The sequence below is a fragment of the Sciurus carolinensis genome, unplaced genomic scaffold (assembly GCF_902686445.1).
Source record: "Sciurus carolinensis unplaced genomic scaffold, mSciCar1.2, whole genome shotgun sequence".
NCBI lineage: Eukaryota > Metazoa > Chordata > Mammalia > Rodentia > Sciuridae > Sciurus > Sciurus carolinensis.
The window spans coordinates 439649-462914 of record NW_025920227.1 but is presented as its reverse complement, the minus strand read 5'-3'; the positions used below and the strand labels follow the sequence as shown (position 1 = coordinate 462914).

At 40.4% G+C, this 23266-nt stretch overlaps 1 pseudogene; it reads right to left on the bottom strand.

The window, feature by feature from the left end:
- Window positions 1-14919: 14919 nt before the first annotated feature.
- Window positions 14920-15595, bottom strand: LOC124975220 (ubiquitin domain-containing protein 2-like; annotated as a pseudogene).
- Between the last annotated feature and the right edge of the window lie 7671 nt (window positions 15596-23266).

The following is a 23266-nucleotide window of genomic DNA, read 5'->3' as shown; positions in this document are numbered from 1 at the left end:
GTTACTTAACACATCATTATAAAGAGGGAAGCCCCTCAACACAAAGAAGAATCTGTTTTATCATGTTAATCATGCTAAGATTCAGGAACCCTGGTCTAGATTATAAATGCTACATGGTAAGAAAATGAGCATTTTCTAGTTCATCATTTTGTCCTCAGTGCTTCACACACAATGATTGTCTCATAGTAGTTGAGGAAGGAAGAAGGAAAAAAAATGAAGGGGGAGAGTGAGACACACAGCATATTCACAGGAGAAACTTAAAGCCTGGGGGCAGAGAAATTGCTAAATTGGGCCTGATCCTTGTACTACAGTCTCTCTGTTAAAGAGTTTGACCATTCTTACAAAAGTTTTCCAGTCCAAGTCCACTTGTTGGTGTCAAGAATATCATTACCTCCTAGAATATCAGGCAAGATTCCTCCTAAGAAATAACCCCCAATTGAGAAAGTAGTCTTTCCACCTCCTCTATCCCAAGCATGCATGAGTCAAAGAGCACTTGACATGCATGCACATGTACACACACACATGTTAACATGCATGGCCACTGGAATCCACTGCCCCATGCTGGAGCTGGTGATCTAGGATAATCTCATTCCAGCTGCAAGGAAATCCTGTTGACTTCTGATCCTGTACATTCCAGAGTGGTCTGCCCAGTGCTTCACTTCCCCTTTCAAGTTGCCATCAGAGAAAATACAAGCTCCAGTGAAAATCAATATCTTGCAAGGACCGCCCACTGCCTTCTCTCTGAGAAGACTGTCCTTGTCTCAAGTATCCTGAGCTTGCTCCAGGCAGGCATTGCCATGTGACAGACTGAGGATCAAAGGACAGACTGTTGCTGAGCATCTGCATTTTGTGTTCTGCTTGCCAAGCTTTCTTTCAAATTGAAATGTTCTTCATTAAAACAAAGGGTCCTGCTGCTCTGCAGTCACTCAAGAGTCTGCTATCTGTAAACCATGTAATTTGGAAGACCATAAACACAGCCCCTGGCCTGCAGGGACCAGAAAACAGGCTTGCTAGAAGAACCTGCAGAGTTAACATTTTCTTCCTTTCTGGGAATGGAACGTGCTTTTGTATACTATTCCATTTGCTGTTGGTACATTGTTTCTTTGACATTGGATATTTTCTGATTCTAATGGGCATGTCTTTCTAGGTTGTTTATTGCATGTGTGTGTGTGTGTGTGTGTGTGTATGCATGTGTGCATGCATGCACAAGCACATGCACACATTGGGAGTGTGAAATCGGATTGAGCCCAGGAACATTCTACATCTGACCTAGAAATGAACTATATCCCTAGCACCTTTCAAAGTTTTATTTTGAGGCAGGGTCTCACTGAATGTTTCAGGCTGACCTCAAACTTGTGATTCCCTTACCTCAGTCCCTTGAATCACTTGGATTACAGACATATACTACTATACCCAGGGCATGCTCTCCTGGAGATAGCTAGTTCCTAAATAGTCATCCATCTCCCCAACATGTTCACCTTACCCAAGCTAATTGATCCAGTTTCCACACCACCAATCCCACCAGGATTTTGTACCAGAGACCCAGGGATGGCCCTTGGAACTAGAGCATACTAAAATTATTGAAACATACAACTCCTAAACCTGCTTATGTTGCTGCTTTTCTTCCCACACAAATAAAGTAAAGTCTGTTTCCCATGTTCTCCCTTACCTTCCACATTCTCTAACTTCTGAACAACCTTGGTGCTTCCCACATGGGCTGGCACAATTGTTTAAGGAATTTATAGCAATCTGTGAGAACAAAATCTGTTTATGAGTCTTACCATACCTGATTAAATCAAAATCAAGGTACCCTTAAAACAATGCTGAATTTGCAAATCTTCTCAGAAGAGTCAGAGCAAGTGCATCAATACCCCAAACCCCTAAGCCTGGACCATGGGGGCACTGTCCTCTGCTGTTAGACCTTCCCCATTTTATTTCTGAGGAATAGGAAGGGCTGCCAGAGGTGGGAGTGGAGAAAGACCACTGCACATTTTAAGTGGGAATTGTGCAATCGCTATTCCTGTTACACACACTTTTATCTGTCATAGCTGCAAACTTGGCTCCCAGAAGAGGGACAGAAGCAAGATAAAGCCCACAATAGTCTGAAGTACAGTTAGACTTGAGCCTACAATTCAAATGCTAGTTCTCTTCCCAACTCCTCAATTACCCTCCCAATGAAAACTTTAGAGCATCAAAAAAGGTAGATCATTTTCTTTTCTGGGTGTCCTTAAAATCAGATCAGACTTCCAATGAGAAGAATATAGCCTATCATGTCTTTATGACCTCTCCTCCCCCTGACTGGTATTATTAGGGTTTGTGACCAGAACTCTGCTGTCTCCAGAATTCAGAACTGTGCAAAAATGGTCATCTGCCCTGCACAGGGACTAGGACTTGTAAAATTCTAAAGGATTTTCCTGCTACAGTAGCATGGCCATTGCCCGCTCTACTTAATGCCCGTGACTGCACATCAGTTCCTAGACACTGCAGTAAAATTACCCTCAGGACACTGACATGTTAGGGACTTTGGTGGTGCTCAGAGAAACCTGCAGTGCCTCTCAGTGCTGGCAAGAAAGTGCACTCTCATCATCTATTGATACTGAGGGACAACTGCAGGAATCTACACACCAGGAACTAGGATCTTCCACATAAGAAAAAACGTAGTCTTCCTGATCATGGTAACAGTGCACTGACATGTACTTTGGAGTTTCTTAAACAAAAGATTAGTTAATGCTTCCACATCCAGAAGAAAACTAAGGGTGAAAACGTGTATGAGTTTTGACTATTATCCTTGTGTGGGGTTGAAGATCTTAAAGGGAAAAGTAGAACAGTATTCCCTGGATTGCTGGGCACTAGGGAACTACATATGCAGTCCCTTGGGTCTCAGGGTATGTCTACCTGGAGTGGAATGAACCAATCTTGGAAGCTTGTCTGCCTGAAATGTCAGTCAGTGAGGCCATCATAAAAAGGCTTTTTTTTCAAAGTGGTGAAAAGAATTCTTATCCTGGAGGAAAGAACAAAACAGATGTTCAGCCCCTAATGTGCACCTGGAATGATTGTGAAAGTTAGAATCCCTGCATCTGATACTATAGTTCTAGATCTGGGATTTGACCTGGGAATCTGCATTGCTATTAAGTTCTCTGGTGAAACTCATGTGGGTCTGGAACACAACCTTAGAAACCCATTCTCAACCATCATGTGACTTAGGTCAGGCTGCTGTTTCTTCAATGATAGGGGACAGAGTGATGTGAGTTGTGAGAACATGTGGTTAAGAAAATAATTCTATAATTTGGATTTACTGTGCTGATCCCCACATTCTTTCTTTTTCAAGAAGAAATTTACCTGCATCCTTGCCTGACCTAAGTGGACAGGATATGTCACATTCCTTAGGAAACTACCTATTTTCTGAAGGATAAATTCAGGCCTGAAATAATGTCGATAAGGGGGATCCAAGTTACCCTGAAGATGGAGAATTTTGTTACCCTTTCAACAGACCAGATCACAAAACTCAGGGAGATAAAGATAATTACTTCTAATTGTAAAATCTGTAAGAATTTATGGTTAGAAATTCAAAGAGAACTGGTCAGCATGGGCCAAATTGACCTAGAGTTGTTAAGGCAGTGGGAATTTGACAATCTGAAATCATCCAACTTTCAGTCAAAGTCAAGATGGGGACTTATGTGGGACTCTCTGGAAACTTCTCTGATACCCTCCAATAAAACTAGATTGCAAAATAGGCACACAGTCTTTCTCATTTCTTGGAGGACCCAATCTGTCCCTTGAAAGTGTCTCTTTCCTTTGTCATCTTCCTTCAGTAAACTCATTCCTGTTACTCTGAGTGACTGCTGCACATTTGAAGTGGGAATTTTGCAAGTACTACATGTTGCACACACTCTACTGCCATGGCTGCAAACTTGGCTCACAGAAGAGGAACAGGAGCAGACAAAGCCCACAATAGTCTTGAGTAGAGTTACACTTTGGTCCACACTTCAAATGCTAGTTCTCTTCCCATGTCTGTCTGAAATATTTCTGACTGGATCAGAAAAATTAGGGTTTGAAGGGGAGTCTTGGCATTGCCTCATTTTCTCAGATGTCACCAACACTGTAACACTAATTTGAAAAATTCTCTCGGTCTTTGTTGATCTTGCTCCAGATACACAGTCAAGATTTCTGGGGCTTCAGTCTACAGCTCTTTCAGGAAAAGCCAAAGGGAGAAAATGTAAGAATAGAGGTAAACACTAGGACTGTTTTTCTCCTTCTCACAGTCTAGCAGATGGGTCTACTAAAAGATAAAGTTGGACCCATTCATGAACATCAAGGCCTTTGTTCCCTACTGCAACTTGAAAACGGTCAATGTGAGAATGCTCATCATCCGCATTCCCTGGAGTCAGGTTTTAGATGTCTCCACAAGATATATGTAAATTCCAATTACATTTAAACAAATATTTGCAGGTGAGGCTTTTCATGCTGGAGATTTACCAACACAAATGAAAATCCTCTGTACTGTACAACCAGCATGAATTCACAAGGGGATCATTTTCAGCCTGCAATCTCCAGCATGTGGGGTTCTTGGTCCAATAAGAAAACTGTGCATTCAGCCAATCAAAAATGAGCAGTGCTCTGAGATCCTCCCTCCCATCCTGTTCAGCACAATCAAATTGCAACTACATTTAGCCAATCAGAAGTGATCATTGCTCTGACAACCCACCAATGGGAATCCACAACATAGCTACATATGTTTTCTTCACTCAAGATATGTGCCTCAGTTGATAATGTTCTCAATATGCATTGTAGATCTAGGGAAAAATACCTGAAATTTGAAAGAAATTGTCACAAATATATGTCCACTGACAAAAATATCATCTTTAATACAGAATAAAGCAAGCACTTTCAGAGTTCATATAGCCATTGGACAAAATGGGCACAGTGCCTGTATCCCATGGAAATGTTTTATTTTGAAAGCCTAAGAAAAATAAATAAATAAAATGTGTCCTGGATTATATTCATCTGCATACCAGCCCAGTAGCAAAATGTAACTTTTAAACTTCTTTGCATAGGGAGGGGTCTATGAAGGCAGAAGCAAGTCTCTGGGACTGTCTAAAGCCATGCTACAACATGTGGCCAATATTAGGTCATTTTCAGACCTTTATGGAATCAAACTTTTAATTTTCTTATTCATGTATTATAGTTGTGAGACCAAGGAAAAGAAAAAATAGTTTATTGTCAAAGAAAAGGAAATGGGTAAATAGATAGCACTCCCCATCATCTGGTTGCTAAGAGCCTCCAGGGGAGGAGAAAGTTCATATTTTCCAACTCAAGCAATTACCCCTTAGATGGTTCTCTTCCTTGTCACAGGGAAGATGAGAGGAGTAGGGAATATGTGAAGAAAGAAAATCTAAAATCTATAAAGGGACAAGATACCCCTGCTTCCTCAGGCATCAGCTCTGGACCCCATTCTCTCTAGTGTCTCTCTCCCTCTCCCTCCCCCCCCATCTCTATCTCTTTCTCCCTTATACTTTAAATAAAATAAAACTTGTTTTCTTGCCTCAGCATTCCTGTGTATTTATTCTTCAAAATAGGGGTAACAAGGACCTGATCCTGACTTCCAAGACTGGATTCAGTTGTGCATAATGCTGGGTTTTGTTACATATTTGTTATAATTTAACCAAAATTACTCCCCAGTACTTTCCTCCACCTTCTCTACTTCCAACACAGTGGTCCTTTTTCTCTACTGTTCTTCATTTGATTTTTAGAAGATCTACCCAGTTTTGTTTCCCTTTTTCTCTCTAGCTCCCATATATGGCATAACCTTCTGAGTCTGACTTATTTCACTTAACTTGATGGCTTCTAGTTCCCTCCCATTTCCCCTCAAAGACATAATTTCAGTTTTCTTTATGGATGTATAAAACTACATTGTGTATACATACCACATTTTCTTTATCCATTTATCCATTGATGGACACTAGGCTGGATGCATGCTTTGGCTATTGTGAACTGTACTGCTATAAACATGAGTGTGTATATACCAGTGAAGCATGATGACTTCAGTACCTCAGGATAAATAGTGCAGAGCTGTATAACTGGGTTACATGTTGCTTTAATGCCTAGTCTTCTGAGGAGCATTCATACTCATTTCCATAATGGATGTATTAATTTACAGTTCTCCCAGTATAAAAGTTTTCCTTTTTCTCCACATTCTTCACAACATTTATTATTTGTATTCTTGATGACTGCCTTTCTGACTGCTGTGAGATGAAATCTCAGTGTAGTTTTGATTTGCATTTCCCTAATTGGTAATGATGTTGAACAATTTTTCATATACTTGTTGACCATTTCTATTTCTTCTTTTGAGAAGTATCTATTTAGTTCATTTGCCCTTTTATTATTTGGGTTATTTGATTTTTTGGGAGATTTAATCTTCTGTTGTTCCTTATTGCCATTCTCTTTTCCTTTCATTGCTACAAAAGAAAGGGAATTGAGGGATGGGGAGATAGCTCAGTCAGTAGAGTGCTTGCCTTGCAAGCACAAGGCCCTGGGTTTGATCTCCAGCACCACAAAAAAAAAAAAAAAAAAAGGAATTGAGAAAAAACAATAGATCTGCCAACACTCTGTTTCAAGTAATAGAAAACCAGCTCAAACTAGCATAAGCAAAGGTGGTGTGTGTTGGGGGGGGGTTCTTTTACAAGTAATAACCCTGTAGGTGGTTCTGAATGCAGGCACAACTGTTTTCTGTGATCCATTCACTTTTCTTCTCTCAGTTGCCATTCCATTTTCTGACCTCCCCTGTAGCCCCAGGATGACAGTAAGCATTTCATCCTCACTCCCTACTAGTCATTTATGGGACTCTGGAACTGTCTGTCTGGATGAACTCAAGCCAACATAGCAGGGTAAGTGTCTCCTTGTTCAGAAGGCTTCCATGCTCTGACTTCTTAGAACTGATCACCTGCCCCACTCACTCCATCTGGAGTGAAATGCAGAGCAGGGATCCCAGCAAAAAATCAGGAGTGATTTATGAAAGAAGATAAAATGGATACTGGACAGAGATGAAACCCTCCAGGCAGACACCCCTCTTATTTGCAGGGGAACAGGTGCTTCCACCATAGAGCTGGGAAGTCTCTGTCTTTGTCAGTTTATGACATTGTCCAGGAACCCAGATCAGGATATCCCCACTTTGCTTCAGTTGAGACCAGGACTCAGAGCGATATAAACTTCCTATCCAAGGCCACTGGCCTTCAAAGTGGTATTGCCAAAATATGAAGCCAAATGCAGTCTCAAAAGATGATTTGAATCCGTCTTGGCTTTCAAGCTTATTGCTTGTCTTCCTTAGGTACAAGAAAAATATATAGACCTAGAGGAGGAAGAGGGGAAGCAGAAGTATGAAGAAAACCCCAGACTACCTCACAGAGACTGCACCAATGAGTTTGTTGTTGACTTTGGGAGGATTCCTGATTCTCATACCTTCTAGAGTCTTCCACACATATTCATTTCCAGGTAACCTTTGCAATTTTGGTACTTTTATTTTTTTTTTACTTATTTTTCTTATTTCAATTTTCCTTTTATACCTATGAAAATATGTTTAAAACCTCAACTGTTAATGGCAATTGCCAATCAAAATGAGTACTACTTGCCTCAAATAAAAATTAAATTCAAAATCCCATGGAAATACTAAATCAAATACTGTTCATCTGTGCATCATTCAAAATCATCCTACATCTGAGGCAGGGCCTTCAGTTTCAGTTTGGAGAGTTAGAAGTAGCAGGTCACACCAGAACATAAATGAACCCTGTGCTCCTCTGCCACAAGCAATTTTCCAGGCATGCCTTTAGTCTCAGTTGCACTGCTGAAGGCAAGGTGAGGGAAATCCCAGCTCCACTAAATGAGGAGACCAGAATATTCTTCCCCAAATGTGACCTCATCACCAGACCAGATTATTACTCTAGAATAATCTAGTATGTGGTATGGCCATGTGGCCATGTGGTCACAATGATATTCTCACCTAGGAGATAAACCATATGACCTGATAGCCTCTAATTATTCAATAGAAATAAAAATTAGAGCCTTGGGCCACCTAAAATAATATAAACAGCTGTAACCCACCCTGCTCTCATCCTGAAGACTCCAAGATTTTCCATCCTGTGAATGGGGAAACTCAAACCAGATGGTTCATTTTTAGTTTCTGACCCCATACCCTTGCAGACATATAATATTCAGGGGATGTGGTGCCTTCCAGCACCTTTTGCCTGACAACTTAGTCATATCATAACTCCTAATTTATGTCTTATCTGATTATTTCTGGTTAAGTGCTCTGGGATGAAGAAACCGGGTTTGCACAGTGTCTACAGGAAGCCAGATAGTACTAGGATTAGCCTGGTCACTTCCTTGCTCACTCTCTTTCTGTCTAGCTGCTGCCCTAATGTCTGCCAAAGACCAAAATCCATGGGAAGACAGAGGAACCAACAACTCCAAAATAAGAAGGACCTTTGAGAGCATGGGAGAGAAGTGGTCCACTGCACAAAGAAGCCAGTCCTCAGAGCCCTTTTCTTCATATCTTGCACAATCATCTGGGACAGAACTGTATTGTATCAATGTCCCCTGACTCCTGACACAAATTTATCATTTATTCAATGAGAATATTTCCAACCCAAACTACATAGAGCCTATAACTCCAAGGATATAGAGTGCAAACCCTTTACTCTAGAATAATCTAGTCTGTGGTATGGCCATGTGGTCACAATCATATTCTCACCTAGGAGATGAACCATATGACCTGAGAGCCTCTAATTATTCCATAGAAATAAAAATTAGAGCCTTGGGTCACCTAAAATAATATAAACATCTGTAACCCACCCTGCTCTCATCCTGAAGACTCCAAGATTTTCCATCCTGTGAATGGGGAAACTCAAACCAGATGGTGCATATAGATTAAATTTTATCTTTCATAGAAAGTAATATAGAGTCACGGTGTCTTACAGGAGGCAGGCTGTGACCTGAGCCATTTTCTCTCACAGGTGACCTCTCTGCTCCCTGCTGCTCAGCCCTCTTCCTCAAATGAGCTACAGTGTAGCCACCTCTGGCTCCTTTTCCAGTGCTGGTGGTGGATGACAAGAAGCAGATGTTCCTTCTCACCTGCCCAGATTCAGCACAACTACAACAGGAGGAGAGCTGAGTAGGTCTGAAAGACACAAGGAGGCTAAGGGGAGAGAGGTCCCAGCAATTCAAGGGCAGAGTTTGTGCCAAGGAAAGAGGATTCCAAGGAAGGCTGATTTTGTGGGATAATGAGGGGAGAGAAGATAAATCCTCCTCCAACCAACAATTTTTTCTCCAACCTCACTCCTTGGTTTTACTTTTTATGTAAAGTTTTATATTTCACACATTATTTTTATGATACCTAAAAACTAGGATGAACCCAAATATTGAAAAGAAATAATTTGACTGGATCAATCTTATGCAGATTTATTAATATTGTTTTAAAAATATGGATGGTCTAAGTAACTCAAGTAATGCTCAAATGTAAGAAAAATAGTAAATTGCATATATGATGAGACTACTATTGTGCTATCTGATGCTGTATATCTTGAGCACATTGTCTGAAGGATTTACAACTATAGTGGCACTATGGAGCTTGTGGGTCATTGTGTAGAAATATAGAAAGATATGACCCCTTATAGTCCCTGTCCCCTCCTCAGAGCCTGTGGGACAGCTAACTCTGCCCTGCATGCCCTACAGAGTTGTCACTGGAAGCTCAGGCTAGGAAGCTCATGCAGGTGTCTCTAACCTGCTCTGCCTCATGGGAGGTGCCATGCAAGAATGACACTGAATTTTGAATAATCCATCATATTGATTTTTTTCACTTAAATATTCAGGATAAAAATTAATATTCATGTGGGAATAAATGTATCAATGTTGCTTAAGCATTGAACCCTGACCCTGTCCTCAGCTAATTCACAACCCAGGCTGAATATTCATAAGTGAATGCTTTACTTCTGACTGCTCCTCTAACATTATAATGGAATTCAAGGTCACCAGACCATGATGCCAGCCACTACCACAGTTCTGCATCTCTTTCTCTTTTTCTCTCCCTGGTGCTCACTCCCTCAGCAGAACCCCACCAGGGAGTTCATTCAGCAGCACTGTTTAAGACCATATGTTGACATGCTGCTTGTTAACACTAGGATAAAATTAGAACCTGGTTTCCTTAGTTTCATTTCTTCTTTTCTTTGGGATTACTACTTGCACTGGCCAGAAAATCCTAGGAGAGAGTGGGCTATGTCTGCCATGGCCAAGAGTCTGTGCTAGCCTTCAGCACAGTACCTGGTCCAGTGTACCTGAAAGGGATGGCTTTGTTAAATATACCTCAATAAGCCAAGAGTGTACTCACCTCAAGTTGTGACTCCTGGAGGCACATGACATGCTATGGATGGGAGGATCTTGGGTGCATTTCTTACCAATCTAAGCTTGGCTTCCTTAGGGAAATGACCATTAGGAAGATGGCCTTATCTAGGGAAATGGCCTGTCTCTCTCAACAAAACCTGAGGACCAGGCCTGGACACTGTTAGCCTACACTTCATGGATGATAGGGAGGATCCTGGTCCTACCATGTTGTATTTTCTGTCCAGCTCCTTTATCCCTTCCCTCTTGTCATCCCACTCCACTTCAGACAACTGTGTACTGGGCATTAATTGATTACTGGGCATGTACCTTAAGTTTCCCAGTCAATCCTTCAAGAAAAACATTGTTCCCACTTCATAAATGAAGTAAAACTGGTCACTAAATTACCTTGGATACTGTTACTGAGAAGCAAAAATAAAAATTACTGAAAAGTAACATGGAACCAAGTTGATGTCATCATAACCTGATAATGAAATATCTTTAGCTACATTTCAATATATCTGAATCTCTACTCCAGAGGCTATCAAAGTTGTCAGAGACTGAGAGGAAAGAAGATATTCTGGTTGCTGCAAAGAGGAGCAGAGAGGACTTCACCTCCAATTTCCATTCATCCAAGATGAAGTTATTCCAGAAAGCAGGGAGTCTCAAGGTCTCCCACATTTAACTAGAGCAAAGAGAAGCAGTATGCATTTTAGTGGATTAGTGAGAGTCTTTATATATTAATTTACTGGCAAGTCTATGAAAGTATATACAAAATTATGAAAATCTGGGATCAGCCTTCCTAAAGTCATAATAAAAACCAATTTTTTTAAATTAGATCCTTGAGCCCCTCTTAATAATAAGTATTCTCTGTATTAGGTGACTTTTTGTATCATAGAAACTTGAAAAGCAAGATAGCATGTAGAGCTCCCACTTGAAACAAATCAGCTTTGTTTGCATCAAGACAAGCAGGTGGGGGTAAGTAGGTCATGGTGCTCTTTTTTTTTTCCTTTGAAAAGCAGTGTTCAACTGCAATTAAGGGTGTACATCTTGGCAGTGCCATTGTGCATTTTGTAGGAAGGCAGGTGAGTGCCCACTGATTGGTATCCAGTGGACTGGCCTGGAATCAGGGTGGACACTCAATTTGACCTGGGTTTGTGCAAGTCTGCCATCATGTGCCCATTGAAGATATTTCTCACCAGCGAGCTAGTGAGCCCAGGAGCACAGCTTGGTTTTGCACTATTCTGAGCTCTCTGATAGGTCCCTTCTGGAATGACCATGGTTTTCTGCCTCCAGCCAGAATGAAGTCTCAAGATATAGATTAAACTCACTTGGATGAAAATAGGATTCTAATGTTGACATCCAGATTCAAATCTTCTCCAGGTCACCTGCCAGGCTTGCCATGAGTCTCTAGAAATGTGGACAGTGATGTGTTCACCAATTACCAAGGGGTTCAAAGGCCATTCCTGTTTGTATAATTTTGGATTGTTAAGGAGATGACAAACCTGCCCCTCCAAAGGACCCTTTTAAAATTTTTTATTATGGAAAGAGGCCAAGGTAAAAAACCATTTTGAAGAAGTGACAATTTATTAGCATGAAAATCCAACAGAACTTAGAACTCTGGCAAACAGGCCCTAACATTCTAGAGACATTCCCTTGTTTTGTTCATGTTAAGGAAGATGTGCAAGAATGCAAGGAGTTTTCTTGATATGTCCAAACCTTTCATGGTTCTAGGCACAAAAATGTTCAGAACAGGAGCATTTTTAGATGTTGACTTTGTCTTCACACCAGACCCAGGTGGCCACTTATTAGGAGGCACCCAGAGGTAAAAGAGAGCAGCCCAGAGAGGACCAATCCAAGAAAGTCCTCATCTAGGATCATATCTGAGCAGTCCTTTGACCTTCCCCTTCAGTGTCTGTGGGTAGGGGGTAGGAATGACAGGGGATCTCCAGTGATAGAATCAGGATATTCCATGTAGAAACAGTAGTGCAACTTTCATGTTTGTATCACTGGACATGGCTAGTAGGGTGGATATTTAAATACCAGTTTCTAGTTTTTTCTACTCAAATATTTATCCAAAGACTTTATTCTGTAATGCAGTGTCACCAAAGAAAGAAGGCCTATAGATATATTTATAAATAACTAATCAGAGTTAATTATTTTCCTACATGTGAGACAATCTATTTGTAGAGTTCCATACAAATCATCATGGAGCTGCTCATTAATTATGCCTCCTTGGGGAAAGAGCAAGTGTAACACACACAATCAACAATGATATCTGTGGTCTAAGGTTAGATGAGACTTCTGGAAAATGATATCAACAGGCAGGAATTGGAGATTGCCAAGATAGATCCAGAATAAACACCTAAGCATGGGGACTTCCCTAAAACCTTTCCCAGAAATTTACCACTTGAATGACCAACATTTCCATTCCCAAAGAAATATAGACTGTATTACTCTTCCTAGTAAATCAATAGATATAAATCTTCAGATTATATACTTATAGAAATAACAGAATATATTTCCATGTTATTTTCAGTGTTTACTGGGCACTGAATATTTCTTTTTTGTTGTTACTGTTTTTATTTTAACTACCTACCCCAGGTAGCCCATGTACCTTTCATCCCCACTGTACTTCTAGTTCTTTCACAAGACTTAAAAACTAACACTTTTACCAGGACAGCATTGACAGAAATAGAAGGAAAGGTTACAAAAACAAATGAGGTAAAAGTAGTGTATGTGTATTTCATGACCGTACCATACCACCAAAACAATCTTTATAGCCTCATCTGGTAAGGAGTGATAAATTACACTTCTTGCAGCAGTTCAGTCTTTCGATGCTGGTGGAATGTGATGTGATTCATTTGTACCTTCCTTCACCCATGCTGCAGGGGCAGTGAATATGTGTTCTAATGGGATCCATCAATATCATTGGGCTGTCATGAAAATGTCACAGATATGGTTATACAGAAATTTTTGTGCTAATCCCAGAGTCTATATCAAGGTGCTTCCTGAAATGGTTTCCTTTGAGGCCCACTCTTTGACATGTGTACTGCTATCTTCTGACTCTGTTTGCATGACATTTTTTTCTATTCTTCTGTATCCTTATTGCTTCATTTTTCAAGGAAAATATAATTGGATTAGACTTTACATCAATTAACTGGATTAACATTAATCATGTATTTAACCTTTTTTAAATTAAAAGGACAAAAATCCTATGTACTAAAGTTATGCACATCAAGGATTGGTCCAATCTTACATCAATCTATTGACAATTTAACAGCACCATCATTTTTCTTACCTAGATTAAACATGCACAGAGCCAGCCTTCCAAGGGCTCCAAATTAAATGCAACCCTGGGCAGGTTCACTCAGCCACAGCACAGAAGACTCAGGTCTTCACAGCAGATGTCTCAGTCCCCAAATTGATTTTGCAGATGGTTTCTAACTCACCTTTTGTGAGAAAAGATGAGAGAAGAACTGTCATCTGCTTGGCTGAGTGTGAGAGTGACCTAGGGAACACTGAGGTCTAAAGCTCTGTTACATCCTGTTGATGTGAAAGTGACACCAGCAAACCTTACACATTTGCAGATTCTCAGTGGAAAGTTTCTCTGCAAGATGGAAAACAGGTGCAGTTTTTCCAAGCACAGAAAGAATGAGCTTTCCTCACACCCTACCAAGCTGGAAGAGCTTGCACTTCATAACCTCAGGTGGGAACAACTATGGTCCTGCTCCCCACCTGGCGACTGTATGTCTGGGACAGAGTAGACTATGCAAAAGTGCAAACAGAGCAGGGAGTAAGGGAGGTACATTAAGGTAGTGACCTTCTGAGTCTGACAGGAAAACAGCTGTCTGTGTAGGCATTTCAAACACCTTTGCAGCAACTGAGGGTCAGGTGCACATCAGAAGTAGGACTGCAGGACTAACTATTGCCTAACATTCAGAAGGGCTCTAGTCACCAAATATGCTGAGGGCATCCGAATTTAGTGTGAATGTCAATCAGGAGCTCAACATGTGGGGATGGGAAAAGCAACACTGAAGCACAATATTCCAGTCTTACTCCTTTATGACTACAGATGAAATGAGCTGACAAAAAAACTAGAACAGAAGGGAATCTCAAACACTGCTCTTTTCAGATTCTATTAAAAATTGTAACTTATCATGACATCTGGAAATTATATAATCTGGTACATGTTTTAAAAATTCTGTGTTCAAATGTGCTTGGTGCTGTTCTTCAAGGTTACAATGTTCCACTTACCGTCGAAATCATTTAAATTCAGCATTAAATAGTTGTTGAGTGTTTTAAAATAATTGGTTATCTATTTCTTAACTGCCTCTCAAATTAGAAATTGTAATTACATGAGTCTCAAAGGCTGTTCTTTGTGTTTTATTCTTTTGTTGGTCTCCATCACAGATGGAAATTTTCACTGGTAATTCCTCAGAACTAAATTCATTCATAGGGAATTCAGAGCAGTGAAAATAAATTTCATGCCACTGAGTCAAAAATGACAGTAACAATAAAAAGGAGAGGAAGGAGCCAGGGCTCAGCTCAGTTCTAGACTGGCATCGGGGTGTGCACAGGCTGGCTCAGGATCACCTGCATCATGTAGTCCTTCGGGATCTTCAGTTCCTCCAACTTCATTTTGTCAGTGAGAGGACTGTGTGAGGTGAACCACCACTGACTTCAAGGCTCCACTCCCTCTACTGCTTGTAACCATCTCTTCATGTGGAACACAGAGTCTGTGCTGCACACCATAAACTTGAGGTCTTTGCCTGTGGAATGGCACAATCAGAGCTGAGACTCATATCCAGAATTGGGTGGTGGCTCAGAAATAACCAGAGTCTCTATGTCACTTTTCTCTGTCAAGTTGATTGGTGGTGACAAGCGATACACTGAAAGCTGCTATCATCATAGCACTTTGTAAGCGCACTGTGTAGTAAGGTTGTTTGCACATCAATGATTTCTTATGTCAGTTCATGATCATTGCTCTCAAAAGCATGTGTGTCATCCTTCAAGGTATCCCAGATCTCTTTCTGGCCTTCAAAAGCTGGTGCAGTGTCCCAAAATCTGTCCCTCTTGTAATGCAGTTGTCCATCTGTCATAGGATATTCGCTTTTCCATTTTGGTTTTCCCTTTTTCAAAGGTTTATGACCAAGAGTAACTCTGGTGCCCTCCAGTTCTCCTTGAAGCTGCCAGAGGAGTCATGCAGGCTGGCCATACACCCATCCATGGAAGCTGGCCTGGTCCACCTCCTCGCTGCTTGTCCAGCCCACCACCATTCGACCTCCTCGGGTGCCACCACTGATCTCTGGAGAGGCAAGGCACCCACTCGCTGCTGGTCCAGCATAGGTCCCCTGGCCACCCCTCCCACTGCCTTGGCTTAGCACCTTCCTCGGGGCCCGCCATGACCTCAGCCCAGAGCAGTCAGCCTGGTAGGTCCCGCCTACCTGGCACTTGCCTCCACCTTACCCCACCCAGTTGGGGTTGAATCATATATTTAAGAACAAATATTTAAATGGAGTCATAGTCTGAAGCACCAGTTATTTGGAATATCAAAATATGAGATTTGGGGAGAGGATAAAATTCAACTGGTAATATAAACTAGTTGGCTGCTGAAGACAGACTCCCAGGAAAGGAAATTTTGAGTGAATGGATATGAACAAAAAAGATTTTAATAGCTACAGGAAGATTACATCACAGATGGGCTGCTGAAGTTACATAGGCATAAGAAATCTCTGATTGTAGTGTCTTTCTCAGAATTCTCCTGATTGTGGCATTTAAAAAGTTATTTTTCTTGGTTAATCTCTTGTTGGTGTGGTAAATAAAATCACACTGCTCCACTTTTTTCCAATTTCCCAACTGACAAACTATAGTTACCTTTCAGTTGATTTATCAGTCACTTAGATTATTTTCTTCCCTGAATCCTGCTCAGATTCTGGGTCCTGTGTTGTGCTTTCTTGCACCATGTAATCTCCAAGCATTTGCCCCAATGTAGAACCAGGGTTGACAGCTCTGTTACTGAAGACTTCCCTTAACATGAAAGAAGGATAAATAATAGTCTCTCAAGTCCAAGGAACCTCCTGGGATGTCTTTTGCAGGCTATCTGTTTAAAATGGAGAAGAAATAATATTTTTCTAGAAAAACATTCCCTATATCAGGAGCAAACCAGATTTTGAGAAGCTTAGAAGAATTTCATACAGTTTTGTTCCAGGCAGTTCTAAGTTCTGACATATGCTGCTAAGAAGCCATTTGATTTGATATCTAGAAGCTTGTGTTGTCTCATCTATACTATTGGATGTTTTTAGGGGATTCAGTTGGACAATTGCTTCATGGGAAGTACTGATATAAGTAGGTACTGTGCTTCCACAACTGTCAAAAAAACTTGAAGTTACTGTGTAGACACTGCTTAACCATTATCTGATCTACCATTTTTTCAGATGCATATAACCTTTTCATTATGAGTACTCATATCATTCACATGCCCGCACACAATGTGTCAATTCTTCCTTGTGTGAAACCCATATTCCAATTCTCTGATGTTTCATGGTACTTCCAATAATTATATGTCCCTCGTTGACCTCCTTTTGCTCTGTTCCCTCAATAAAAATAAATGCTGCATTACTCTATAGCCCGTGTCCCTCTTTGTTTTGAAAATTTACATCCTAAATCAGCCTGTTCTGTAATTAATAAAACATGACTTAACTTCCTGCATATTTAAAATCAACCTGTATTTTGATATGTAAATGGGTGTTTAGAAAAAAATCTCTCTAGTGTTTTTTGCCCTTGATGTAAACTGGATCAGGATTCCCTGGCTTCTGAAATGGGAGTCCCAAGATGATATATGTATGTGAGAAAGTTCCATTTGTGTTATGCTATGTAATACACAGGAATATATATATATAATCACAAATCCTGCTTTTTTGAATAATTATCACTTCCAAGTCTGATGAAAATAAGAAATATTGCAAGAGTCTTGTGATCTGGTGAAGCTGTTTTGACTTTGAAATGAGACAGCTCATCCTGAGTCCCAGCCCATCTGCTTATTAGATGTGGGAGTTTGTCCACAGAAGGAAATAGATATGACAGCTTGGCCATTAGGTCTAACCCCAAATTTCCAAATAAGTTTGCCATTCATGTATTTAAATAATAGAGCCAGGACTGTGGAAGACTTCAGGCTGTGTCCCTAATCCCTTGGAACCCCATTTCTTTTTTCAGCTGTATGAGTTCTACAATGTGAATTACCTCATGTACAGGTATGACTGCATGTCCAATGTGATCCTGCAATATGTATAATCAGAAAAGTGACAGATTATACTCTATGTATGGTTTATCAAATTGTATAACTGCATTCTACTGTCATAAACAACCAATTAGAACAAATAAAAAATAGTATGAAGTAAGAAAATAGATCATTTTTGGACATTCCCTGGTTGGAGCATCCTGCTCCCACTCAGGGTATTGTTTCTCCTAATTTGGGGCCTGAGGAAAAACAGTAGTAGGGAATTGTGTCCCTCAACACTAACATATAAAAACATAGACTAGGGTCTTTAAGTCCCTAACATCAGGGGACCCATAGCACTCATATCTGGAACGTGGCTACTGTAAACTGAGGTATAATGGAAAGAGTCAAACTTAAGGGTGTAGTTCCAAAAACATATACTTCATTGGTAGTATTTTATATCACAGAAAGGTAATATTCTGGAAAGACTGGGTTATTTTATTAATATCAATTTCAACTCTTTATTTTTATGCTATTAATGTGAATATTAGAAATATTTAAATTACCCTTGTGCCTTATATGTGGTTTTCATTGGACATTGTTGCTTTAGGGGGCTGCTTCCCACTCAAATTTAATGTGACTTCTAACAAGATCAGCAAGCAGAAACACTAAATGAAATTTTATGGTAATTGCCACCGTATTATTTTTATCCATGAATAACATACAGGCATCTATAATCCATGAAATGAACTTGTATGCCATTTAAAATGAAAATTTTCTGATGGTTTGACTAGATCTCATTTCTGGAAAGAAATATTGCCTTAAAATAGCAGCAGACTGAGGCTTCACGGTGAAGTTCCACACCTCAAAAGCATAAATAAATAAATAAATAAATAAATAAATAAATAAATAAATAAATAAAGCAAGCTACAAACAAGAACCTGTCATTCTGATCTTATGCATGCCTGGATTGGATATTATTCCTTGTCACTGACAAGGAAGTAGACTCCAGAGCATGGTCTGACCCCTGTCCAATAAGGAGCACTCAGTGAAAACTGTTCAAAGTCTTTTGCTGCCAGGGAGTTGGGGGCCGGCTTCTGCCATCTTTTCCATTTCCCGAGTCTACCATATTGGCTATTCGACTCTTTTGCTTCATTTTCCTGTTTTAGAGCCCCAGATTGCCCTGCTGTGCAGGGGCTGAAGATCCCTAGGGAGAAGGACTGACTCCTGAACACCAGGAAATGGTGAATGGGCAGTGGCATCATGAACCTGGGGAGGGAGGCTGTTAGAATGGCCAGACTGGCTCTGGCATGAACAGGAGCCAGCAGAAGGGGAATCTCAGCAGTCTCTGGAGTCTGCAGCCCTGATCCCACCTGCAGGGCACGACCCCCTCAGTCTTATTGGCTATCCAAGTGGAGAGCATGTCAGTGGCAGAGACTCCCTCACTGCCTTCCTTATCCTTGCAGGACATCCTCAACCCCTGCCTCAAATACTATTTGGCATGTGTGTGCCTGTGGCCCAGCATCTTCACAGATGCTGGTGGTGATTGACAGGTGGGCAGATTATCATAATCAAATCTCCATATGTCATTTTCCTGCAGGAGAGGTGCTGTGGTCTATAAGGACCTCGCTTCCTGCTGAGCAAGCTTATTTTCATTTTCACTTTCTTTTTTCTTTACTTTCCTTTTGTGTGTTGCTGGAAGTTGAACTAAGGGATACTTTACTACTGAGCTATGCCCTAGTACATTTTCGTTTTTGAGACAGGGTCTAGCTGAGTTGCTGTTATGGTTTGATTTATCTAGACTTTTCTATTGCAATTAAGTCTATAATTTTTACAAACATATAATTCATACATGGATTTTATTTATATTGTGATTCCTTGATTATTGTAATAGTATAGTTTCACAATATACATAGATGTCAGGTAATAAAAGTACTTCACTTACTCTTATAGTTGAAAAGTTTATTGGCTAAATTTATATATTTCTGTGTGGCTACCAAAACTGTATGTTTTGGTTCCTTATTTCATTAAAAGTAAAGCATGTTGATTTTTTTTATTATCACTTTATACTTAAACATAATATTTGGGTGAATTTTGACATAATCAAACAAGCATGGAATATAATTTGCTCTACTTCTTTACCCAGGGGTTTCTCTTTCCCTCTCTTCCTACCTTCCTCCTCTCCATTTATTTATAGTTTTATAAATTACTACTTTATAGATACACTTAAAAGTAGAATTCACCATGATATGTTCACATATGTACATAGCAATTTTGCTGGACGGTATTGTAGGTTAATTTGGGGAAAAATTTTCTTCTTTGTAATGATGAGTTTTATTATCTAAACATGGGATGTGTAATTGAGTGTTTTATGCACTTCTGATATTTATTTTCTCATAAGTTCTACATATTTTCTTTCTAAACATGTATAATGTGAAATATCACATGCATATTGCACATATATAAAACTTAAACACGGTGTTTTATTCTATTTTTTAAACTGGATATACTATAATCAAAAATGGGACGGTCCCCTAGGGACCATTTTCCCACAGATTACTATTTATCTCTTCCAAGATGTACATTCACTTGAACCATGCCCCCGGGTTTGTATGGTTGGTGTTTGGATGAGTACTGTTGTGTTCCTACATGTTATCATGGTCACATAGGCTGTAATTTCAGTAAGTCTCCGTGATGGTGAGTATCATGTATCTTCAATAGCAAAAGATTTTCTATAAATAGGTAATAATAAACTACTGTTGAGTTTATGAATATTCATTTATGTCATCATCATCATTTAATTTTGTCTATGAAGGAATTTTATTTTATATTTCTCTAAATATTTTTATATTTCTTTAGATGTTGAATTTTTTATGTTATTGAATACTTAGATATCTCCTGTATAAACTGGCAGTTCCAGATGCTTGCCTGCATTTCTTTTGTGATTTCTGGCTTCAAAGATAAGAAAATGAGTTCAAAGAGGCAGGTAGAGTTAGATGTCAAGAAAAAGGTTTTACTTTTAATTTTTTAAAAAAATATATATTTGCCTTTTTTTATTCCTCTGGGTATTTATTATATGTATCTTGTATATTTTATATTTAGAGGTTATTTCAAGTGGAATTCTAGGGCTTATCTTTGCATATTGTAACAGGCAGAATAAATAAGAAAAATATCTCTTCCCTATGGCTGCAGGAAAATGGATATATTTTGTCAAAATGATTTGGTAAGTAAATTGTTGAATGACACATTCACTAAAACATACACTCCTCTTCCTTGAAGGTTTTTCTTTTTTCTTTAATGTTTTTGACAATGAATCATGCATTCTATTATCTGGATTTTGGAATTTAATACAAAATCATATAGGATAAGATTTGTCAAATCCTAGAAATATTCATCACAATTTATTGTTTACTGAATGGTATGTTGTAGGGATAGTAACAAAAGGACATATTTATTTTTAGAAATAGTTACATAATTTTTCTTTATAATTTCTTATAAACCTTTTAGATTTCTTTCTTTTCTGAGTCATACTCAGACTCTGGGCCTGTGATGTGCTTTTTTGCACCCTGTAATCTCCAAGCACTTGCCTCATAAGGAATTTAGGTTGATAGCTCTGTTTCTGAAGATTACTTAATATGAAAGTAGAAAAAAAAAACACTTGTATTTCTCCTGGGATGTCTTATCTAGCTACTCTTTTCAAAATGGAGAGAAAATAATATTTCTCTAGACTGACAGCCCCTAAATCAGGTGCAAATCAGCCTTTGAGGAGCTTTGAAGGGATTTAATACAGTTCTGTCTCAGGGTAGTTCTCTGTGTGCAGCTGAGTTGCCATTTAATGTCCAGAAACCTGTGTCTTCTCATCTGTACAATGGGAATAATTGTAGAGGACACAGATGGATAATGCTCTTCATGGAGTGTACTGATTCAAGTATGTGTTGTGGCACCTCAGCTTCTCAATGCTGAGTCATAGTGACAGCTGAGGGACCTGTGCTCTTGATGAATGCAGGTGCTTCCTGTTCTCAGTTGCTCCATGGTGCATTCAGATGACATCTCAGGGCCCTGTGTACATGACTATCAATAGGACACAGCACAGAGCAGCTGAGGACAGAGAACACCTTCATTCCTGAGGAACACAGGATCCTCAACTGTCATCTGGATACTGCACAGGATAGCTGAGGACAGGACATGGAGAAAACCCATTCCTCATGAGCCCCTGGCTTTCAGCTGTCACCATGACAGGATTCAGAACACCTGAGGACATTTAGTACCTGCCTTTCTCATGAGCACAGGGCCCTAATCTGTCAAGGGCACACCACAGAGAAGCTTATGAAAGGGAGCATCTCCATTTATCAGGATCACATGGCCCTCAGCTGTCATCAGGACACAGCACAGAATAGCAGATGAGAAGTAGCACCTCCAGTCCTCATGAGCAAGAGTCCTCAGCTCTCCTCAGGTCATAGGACAAAGCAGATTAGGACAGAAAGCTCCTGCATTTCTGATGAGCACAGCAAATGCAGCTGTCACCAGGAAACACCACAGAGCAGTAGATTACAGGAGTATCTCATTGCTCATGAACACAGGGTTCTCAACAGTCACCAGGACAGAGGATAGAGCAACTGAGGACAGAGAACACTTCCATTTCTCTTGAGCACAGGGCTCTCAGCTGTCAAAAGGGCAAAAACAGAGTACCTGATGATAGGGAGCAACTCCACTCCTCATGAGCACAGGGCCCTCAGCTATGCCAGGACACAGCACAGGGCAGCTGAGTACAGGTCATGGACACAACACAGAGAAATATGGTGACTAGACAGGGATCACCTCTATTTGTCAGCATCACAGGGACTTAACCTATCACCAGGGCACAATATAGATCAACTTTCAGGGAGTAGCACCTTCAGCTACCACCAGGATACAACACTGACCAGCTGAGGATAGGTAACACTTCCATTCCTCATGAGCAGAGTGCCCTCAACTGTCACAAGGATAGAGCACAGCAAATAACTGTAGGGAGCTTTTCAATTCTTCTTGAACGCAGGGCCATAATCTGTCATAGGGTACAGCAAAGAGCAGCTCAGTACTGGGAATACCTTTATTCCTCATGAGCACAGGACCCTCAGCTGTCATGAAAGCATGCCTCAAAGCAGCTCAGGACTCTGAGCTCCTCCATTCCTCATAAGCACAATTCCTTCAGCTGTCACCAGGAAACAGAACAGTGTAGCAGAGCACAGTACAGGGAGTGCTTCCATTCCTCCTGAGCACAGGGATTTCAGATTTCATCACGGCACATCACAGAGCAGTTGAGGACAGGAAGCACATCCATTCCTCATGAGCATAGAGCCCTCATTTGTTACCAGAACACCAGAGAGCAGCTGAGGACAGGGATGGCATCCAGTCCTCATGAGCACAGGGACTTCAGCTGTAATCTGAGTACAACACAGGGCAGTTGAGGACAGGGTGCACTTCCACATCTCATGAGTGCAGGTCCCTATTCCATCACCAGAAGAGGCAGAAAGTAGCAGTGGACAGATCGGGAAAGAGCACAGGGCCTCATGAGCACAGGGTCTTAAGCTGTCAGTAGGACACACCCCAGAGCAGATGAAAGCAGGGCAATCCTCCATTATTTATGAGCACAAGGCCCTCAGATGTTCAGGACACAACACAGAGCAGTTAGGACAGGAAACC